The sequence below is a fragment of the Homarus americanus genome, unplaced genomic scaffold, assembly GCF_018991925.1.
Source record: "Homarus americanus isolate GMGI-L3 unplaced genomic scaffold, GMGI_Hamer_2.0 scaffold49667, whole genome shotgun sequence".
NCBI classification, from domain to species: domain Eukaryota; kingdom Metazoa; phylum Arthropoda; class Malacostraca; order Decapoda; family Nephropidae; genus Homarus; species Homarus americanus.
The window spans coordinates 8306451-8315154 of NW_024738608.1; positions in this window are offsets into that span (position 1 = coordinate 8306451).

Consider the following 8704-nt stretch of genomic DNA (forward strand, 5'->3'; position numbering starts at 1 on the left):
TAGTTATTATTGCTAAAGCTATTTGAACAAGTTATAATCAAGATATCAAATTTCTTAATAATAGATCCTGAAGCAGCATATTTTAGAGTAAATTTATACTGAAATTTTGGAATAAAATCCATTTTTTGGCTGAAATACGAAAAATTGTAAGTCTATATATTTTAAGGATTTTTGGCCAAAATACGTTTCTCTGAACTAAAAATTTAATGTGCCAAACTATTTAAGTACATCCAGAATAATATACACAAGCACCAAGAAATGACCTTTGAAAAACCCAGAAGTGGCGAGTAATTAGGCATTGCAAAGTAATTAAAAGATCTCAAAATCATTTGAACATTTCAAAGGCTATTTGAATGTTATAATCAAGATATAAAATTTTGCCAATAGATCCCAAGAGCATTATCTAGAGTATCGAAGTACTGAATTTTGAACAAAAATCCATTTTTGGCTGAAAATGACAAAATTGTAAGTCTAAAGCCCTAAAGGATTTTGGCCAAAAATACGTTTTCTCTTGAACTAAAATTTAATGTGCCTAACTATTTGCCACATCTGTAGAATAATACACACCAAGAAATGACTCGAAATCCATAAGGAAGAGAATTAAAGCATTGCAAAAGTAATTAAAATATTCTAAAAAATCATTTGAACATTTTCTAAAGCCACTTGAATGTTGGTAATCAAGATATCAAATTTTAATAATAGATCCTGGGGCTAGCATTATCTAGGAGTACCTATACCAAATTTTGGAATAAAATCCATTTTTTTATTGAAATGACGAAAATTGTAAGTCTATAGCCCCAAAGGATTTTGGCTAAAAACATGTTTTCTCTGAACTAAAATTTAATGTGCCTAACTATTTACACATCCAGAATAATACATACACCAAGAATGACCTCGAAAACCATATGAGAATTAGTATTGCAAAAGTACCAAAATATTCTAGTAAAATCATTTGAATATTTTCAAAAGCTATTGAATAAGTTATAATCAAGATATCAAATTTATTAATAGATCCCGCAAGCTAAGGTTATCCAGAGCAATTTCATAATTGAAATTTGAACAAAATCCATTTTTTGCCGAAAATGATTTGAAAATTAAAGTCTATAGCCCTTAGAAGGATTTTTTTGGCTAAAATACGTTTTCTCTGAACTAAAATTAGTCGTGCCTAATTCATTTAAGTACATCCAGAATAATACATACACCAAGGAATGACCCTGAAACCTATATGGCGAGTAATTGTTATCAAAAAGTAATTTAAAATATTCTAAAACTACTTGAATATTTTCGGTGCTTAATTTGAACAAGTTATAATCAAGATATCAACGGTTAATAGATCCTTGCTATATTATCCAGGAGCATCATACTGGTAAATTTTGAACAAAATCCATTTTTGGCTGAAATGAATGAAAATTGTAAGTCTATAGCCTTTAAAGGATTTGCCAAAAATATTACTTTCTCTGAACTAAAAATTTCATGTGCCTAACTATTTACACATCCAGAATATTACACAAGTACCCGGAAAGAAGAAATCTTGAAAACCCATAAGTTAAGAGTAATTAGTACGTAAAAAGTAATTAAAACATTCTAAAAATCATTTGAATATTTTCTAAAGTTACTTGAACAAGTTATAATCAAGATATCAAATTTGCTATTGATCTCTTGCTATACATTCAGGAGTGAATTTCATACCGAAATTCTTGTCAAATCCATTTTTGGCCGAAATTATGAAAATTGTAAGTCTATATTCCTAAAGGATTTTTTACCAAAATACGTTTTCTCTGAACTAAAATTTAACAAAAATAACTATTTAAGTACATCCAGAATAACAAGGTAAGCACAAGAAATGACCGAAACCCATATGGCGAGTAATTAATATCAAAAAGTAATTAAAATATTCAAACGCTTGAACATTTTCTAAGCCATTTGAACAAGTTATAATTCAAGATATCAAATTTGCTAATAGATCTCAAGCATATTCAGGAGTACTCTATACTTGAAAATTTTGAACAAAACCATTTTTGGCTGAAAATGACAAAATTGTAAGTCTAAAGCCTTTAAAGGATTTTGGCCAAAAACATGTTTTCTCTGAAACTAAAATTTAAATGTGCCTAACTATTTATACATCCAGAATAATTACACAAGCACCAAGAAAATGACCTTGAAAACCTAAGGGCGAGTAATTAGTATTGCAAAAAAGTAATTAAAATATTCTAAAAATCATTTGAACATTTTCTAAAAAGCCATTTGAACAAGTTATAATCAAGATATCAAATTTGGTTAATAGGATCCCAATATATATCTAGGAGTACCTATATTGAAATTTTGAAATAAAATCCATTTTTATTGAAATGACGAAAATTGTAAGTCTAAAGCCTAAAGGATTTGCCAAAAATGTTTTCTCTTGAACTAAAATTAATGTGCCTAACTATTTACACATCCAGAATAATACACAAGCACCAAAAAGAAATGACCACAAAACCCATAATGGCGAGAATTTCACATTGCAAAAGTAATTAAAAATATTCTAAAAACATTTAGAACATTTCCTAAAAAAAGCCATTTGAAAGTTATAATCAAGATATCAAATTTAAGCTAACAGATCCTTACACATCTAGGAGCACTCCATACTGAAATTTTGAACAAAAATCCAATTTTACCGAAATGACGAAAATTGTAAGTCCATAGCCTTAAAGGATTTTAACAAAAATACGTTTTCTCTGAACAAAAATTTAATGTGCCTAACTATCATAAGTACATCCAGAATAATACACAACCCAAGAAATGACCTCGAAACCCATATGGCGAGTAATTAGTATCTAAAATAACTAAAATATTCTAAAAATCACTCTAACATTTTCTAAAAAGCCATTTCCAACAAGTTATAACCAAGATATAAAAAATTAACAGATCTCTATGTTATCCAGGGCACTATACTGAAATTTTGAACAAAATCCATTTTTTACCGAAATGACGAAAATTGTAAGTCTATAGCCTTAAAGGATTTTTTAACAAAATACGTTTTTCTGAACTAAAATTTAATGTGCCTAACTATTTATAATTGAACTAAAATTTAATGTGCCTAACTATTTAAGTACATCCAGAATAATACACAAGCACCAAGAAATGACCACTGGTAATGTGTGGTGTGTGTGATGATGATGATGATGATGTTGAGGAGGAGGATGATGAATGATGACGATAATGATGGCGTATATGTGATGACGACGATGATGATGAATGATGATAAATAATGAGTGTATTGTATGTGGAGATTAAAGATTCACATGGTATACTGTGCGTGTAAACTGAGAATATGAACAAGTACTGTGTGTACTTGTACTGTATACACAGTGTAGGTTCACAAACTATGGTTATTTCCAATAGGATATTATTTATTGAGACCTAAAGTGTATCTATCTTGGGCCGAATCCTTCCGGTGTGTGTTGAAAGCTTATCCCTCTAGTCGTCTCTGGGATGAAAACAGATACATTTAACCCTTGGATAGGACAGGATACACCCTCCAAATCACTCCATTGTGTCTTGTGGTAATGTTATGTAATACCCTACCATCGTGTGTGTGTGTGTGTGTCCTCATTCTCATCACACGAATCAAATATCACTCACAGGACGTCCACAATTCATTGCTAGTCAATATCAACAGTACATCATCATTCATCCTCACTCTAGCATCATGCGTTGCTTCACTATTCATTCTCACTCTAGCTTCACACGTTGCTTCATTCATTCTCACTCTAGCTTCATGCGTTGTTTCATCATTCATCCTCACTCTAGCCCTGGGTGTTGCTTCATGATGTTAGACTCTAACAGTTAGAGGCTCCTCATGATCCATGTTTACTCAGCCGAAACTGTAACCTGCCGTGTCCTGCCCCACCCGACTGATATATCCGTAAGGCGTTGATTGATGGTGTGGACAGAGGGTCTCTCTCTCTCTCTCTCTCTCTCTCTCTCTCTCTCTCTCTCTCTCTCTCTGTACTTCAGTTGCCTGTGAATTTTGTTGTTGAAGACTAACCTAATATCTCAATTTCCTTCTCGTTTTTTTCCCCTTTTCTTCTCTTTCTCTCTTTTTATATTCTACTATACTTCTTCCTCTTCTCTAACTCCCCTACTTTGTTTTATTATGTTCAATTCCATGAAAAAATAACCATTAACCAGTACAATCCCCTGAGACACCACCCAACACTGAGCTATAGGTAGACTTAGTGTACATTATTATCCTCTACCAGTGTCACGGTACAGATTCGGAGAAGTTCCTACGATAAGTATTTCTCGTAATTGAAAATGTAAGAATGTACCAAAATGGTTGATTGAAGACAAACAAATACGTATATAAGAATTTACGACCCTAAATGCGTTCAAAATTTACACCGAGACTCTACCTTAACTAGATGCGTCAAGAGGTGAATTATTAAGGATGGGAAGATTTATTAACATATTCTCTACCTTGTTTTTACCTGGTGTTAAGTGTACAGTATGTTGCTATGTTAAGAGTCAAGTTGTAAATGAAAGCAAGCATGAACTCTGAATGCTTCCCTGTGGGGCGCTGTAAATGCTATGGCTCTTCGTCTTACAAAGGTTGCAAATGTATGCACAATAAACTAACCCCCACGTAAGGCAGACCTGAAAGAATTTAAAATCTAGTGTAATGTCGAGGTTATTTTTAGGTTAGGTTAGGTTAGGTTAGGTTAGGTGGGAGCTAATCTTCAGGTGGTCCGTTACAGCATCAGTTCTGAGGAATATTCACTGTAAGAGCGCGGGAGAGTGTGAATTCAGTCTTTATTCATTACCGACACTCCTGTACATCGAGCGGTCGGTGAGGTGAGGCAATAATGTTGTTTATACAGTTACTTGACCGTCCTCCTATGTCCCGCCATGTTGATAGTGAGACGTATATCGAGTCTTGTTTGTTTGTCTGTAATTACCGTAGAGAAGTTATATTTTATCAACTTCCTCTTGTGAGTTACCAGGTTATCTAATTACATCTTGAACCTGCTTAATTTATTTATTTATTTATTTATTTTATTTACTTTTATTTAGACATCAACAATTCGCAGGCATTGAAGGTATGTTTATCGTGTATTTATTTATTTATTTATTTATTTTTCGTTTATTAATTTTTTCCAAGTGGATTAGATATCTAAGATTATTTCACTGTACAATTTACCACTAAAATATATATTATCATAAACGCAAAAATCGACTTGTATCACTGATATATATTGCAGCCAATCTGGTAACATTAGTTGCCTCATAACAGTGTATCTGGCAACATCATACGATCCTCTCTCTATCTATATCCAATTAGCGAGTGTCATTCTCAACCGGCCGCTATCTTCTCTAAACACATCAGCCTCAACACTGCCAATGGTGGAAAACACCACGAACATGATCCGTAAACCTTTTCTTATTTTGAAAGCAGACAAACTGAACCTCATCTAACCTTACCCAGACTAACCTAACCTAACCCAAACATCTCTCTATTTATAATAATAAAGGAGGTGTCTGTCCGTAAGTGTTCTGTTCTAGCCATAGTTCCAAAACGGAAACAATTACAGACCTATAACTTTACACATAATACATGGAGCCCAAGGTTATGTAGTACATCAGTATTACTATTGACCACGGGACTGTGAGAATAGCGGTGATACTAAATGCCCCACAACATGTGAAGTAAAACGAGAAGGAACCATATGAATGACTGTAGTAAACACACGTAAAATTGCTTCAGGAAATAAAATAACTGACACTCCCAATGATATATAAATAGCAGACACATTAACACAACACAGCAACAAACATGGTGGTACTTGATGCACCAACAACACCTTATTACCAGGCATGGGGCAGTTAATTAACTTAGCTTAACTAGTTAACTTTTAAAATAACAGTTTAACGTAACTTAATCGAAATTTGGGCAAATTAATTGATTAACTTCGATTAATTATCAATTAATTTCTTAGAAAAAATAACAAATAATAATATAAAACACATCAGCCCTTGCGCCCAGTGAGTACTCAATATATTTAGCATTATAAAGTGTAATAAGTATGTGATGAAAAAGTTTGAGTTTAAACTTTCAGTGATTATTATTTATTTGATATGCAGAATTTTTATCTTATCATGATTTCATTTTTCAAGTAAGAAAGTCTAACTTGGTTTTGTATACTGAACTAATACAATTATTTACATGTGAAAAACTGTTGAGTAAAAATATAACAAATAAAAAAGTCAAGAATTTATAATAATTTTATCTCAAGACTTATTCATACCAAGGAAGTAGTGTGCCAGACTGCCTCACTATTCAGGTATTCAAACTACAATATCCATTGACTCTTATGGAAAACATTTACAGGATATTAAGTTATTTAACCCACATGAAAATGTCCCTTAGCAAATTTAACAGACTGGTTAACTTAACTTAATTGTAAAAATCTTAACTTAATTAATTAATGTTAAAAAATCAGGTTAACTTAACTAGAAAAATGAAAATTAACTTAACTAGTTAAATTTTAAACTTAATCGCCCCATGCCTGCTTATTACATTCATATATAGATGGGGCCTGCTTCATACATACCTACGTAAAGATACAAACAACATTTTAACTGTGAGATGACCACTTGGAGCACGACAAACATCAGAGTCATCAGTGATGTGATGGATAAACACCAAGGACAGATGATGTGTACAGTCAGCGGCACTGGGCAGCTCCAAGCAAGGTTAGCTTACAACCCAGTTGCCAAGTTGCAAATAATAGACGACAACAAACTTCTTGCCAGTGACATAATGCTAAATAGTGCTCCAATTTGTGTGATCAATACTGATAGACAAACAGTTCCCAACATCATAATATAAAGACAAAACAGTGAAGCTTACATAAGATCTCAACTATCATGAATACATGAGTTGGGAGAGACTCCGGGTACTACGCTGAGGCTCTTACGGACAGTGAAGAGGCGTTACAAAAATTGGTTAACTGATTAATAGAAAAGGGTGAAGAATATGGGGGTTAAGAGTTAAAGCTGTCAAGACTAAAGTAATGGTTGTTTCCAAATTGGAAATAAATCCTAAAATAAAAATTATGGTTGGCAACAGGGTGGACACTTTGTGGTGTTATAGGTGAATGATAAAAATAAATTACACTGACAGGAAAACAAATGAAAGAGTACTAAGGTTAAGAGAAACTTCAAGAGAAATACTTAAAAGTTTACAGAAAGGGAAATATGTGACACTTTGGTTATATAATTAGAGACGAAGGGATAATAACAGAAATATTAATGGGCTAAGTTGAGGACCAGGGGAAGGAAGACCGGGGTGGATGAATGAAATTAAAAAAAAACTGGGGCCGCTGAGAGATAACAACTTATTGGTAAAATAGCCCGAGAACGTTTAGAGTGGAGGACTGTGGTCCCCAACCCTCAGATGCTCTCAGATTGATGTAACTAAATGATTACACCATAAACGAGGTAGGCAGACAATTCCCATCACTTTGGTATAATAATAATAATAATAATAATAATAATAATAATAATAATAATAATAATAATAATAATAATAAAGAGAGAAATCGGTATGAGGGAGAGAGAGGTAATCCCCCAACCCACCCCACCCCACCCCAACCCACCCCACCCCAACCCACCCAACCCCAACACACCCCACCTGCCGCCAAATCAACGTCACAAACCACACTCTGAAGACTATTGACCCGCTGTATACTATAGTTTACGAGCTCAAAACTTTTCTCCAATATTTTACCTGTTGATGGTCATTGATCAGAGCTCTTACCTGTGATTTAACTGCGTGAATTATTAAAGTGTGGGCGGTGGCGTTGACAGGCAGTTTGGGGTAGAAAGTTTTTGCCCTGTGTGTGTGGAGAGAGAGAGAGAGAGAGAGAGAGAGAGAGAGAGAGAGAGAGAGAGGAGATACATTTTTTGTGTGTGCGTGTGCATGTGTGTATGTGTGTGTGTGTGTCAGAGAGAGAACAGGAGGACTGATACAGGAAGCAAGACACCTGTATCAGCCCTCTTGATTACATAAGCTTATTAGATCAACATCGACACAACCTTGACGTAGTGTGTTTGTTCTTTGTTCTCCGTGTCTTGGTGTGCCTCTAATAAAACAGTGCTCATTGATTTACCTCTGACAACACCTAATAGTCCGTGAGCTGTGAACGTGTCCAGTAAATCAACACTGACAAGTATGTTATCTTTTTAACCTGTCAAAATTGTTCACCTAATTTCATCTTAAGATTAACCACCCTAATCTTAACTTAAGCTAACTTAACCCTACATAATCCAACCTTAACCTAATTTAACCTTACATAATCCAACTTTAACCTAACTTAAGCTAATCTACCTTTAAGCATCTAATCTTATCCTAACATCAGGGTGATTCAGATTCAGGTGTAACATGCTGGGGTGACTAAAACTCAGGTGATCCATTAAAGGTAAACATATCGTGAATGTTTATCGCTGTTCTATTGATGTTATTTACTTCCCACCGGTGAGTCAGGGGTAATTAAGTTCAGGTGATCACCCTCCTTCCCCCACGACCCCCCCTCCTACCCCTCCTCCTCCTCCCCTCCCCCTCTTCCTGTTACCTCCCGTCCTCCTGTCTCACCCAGTTGCTAGTCACCTTTACCCCTCACTCAGCGATTCGTCTTGCTGCCATCAATTTAATCTTGTTTTC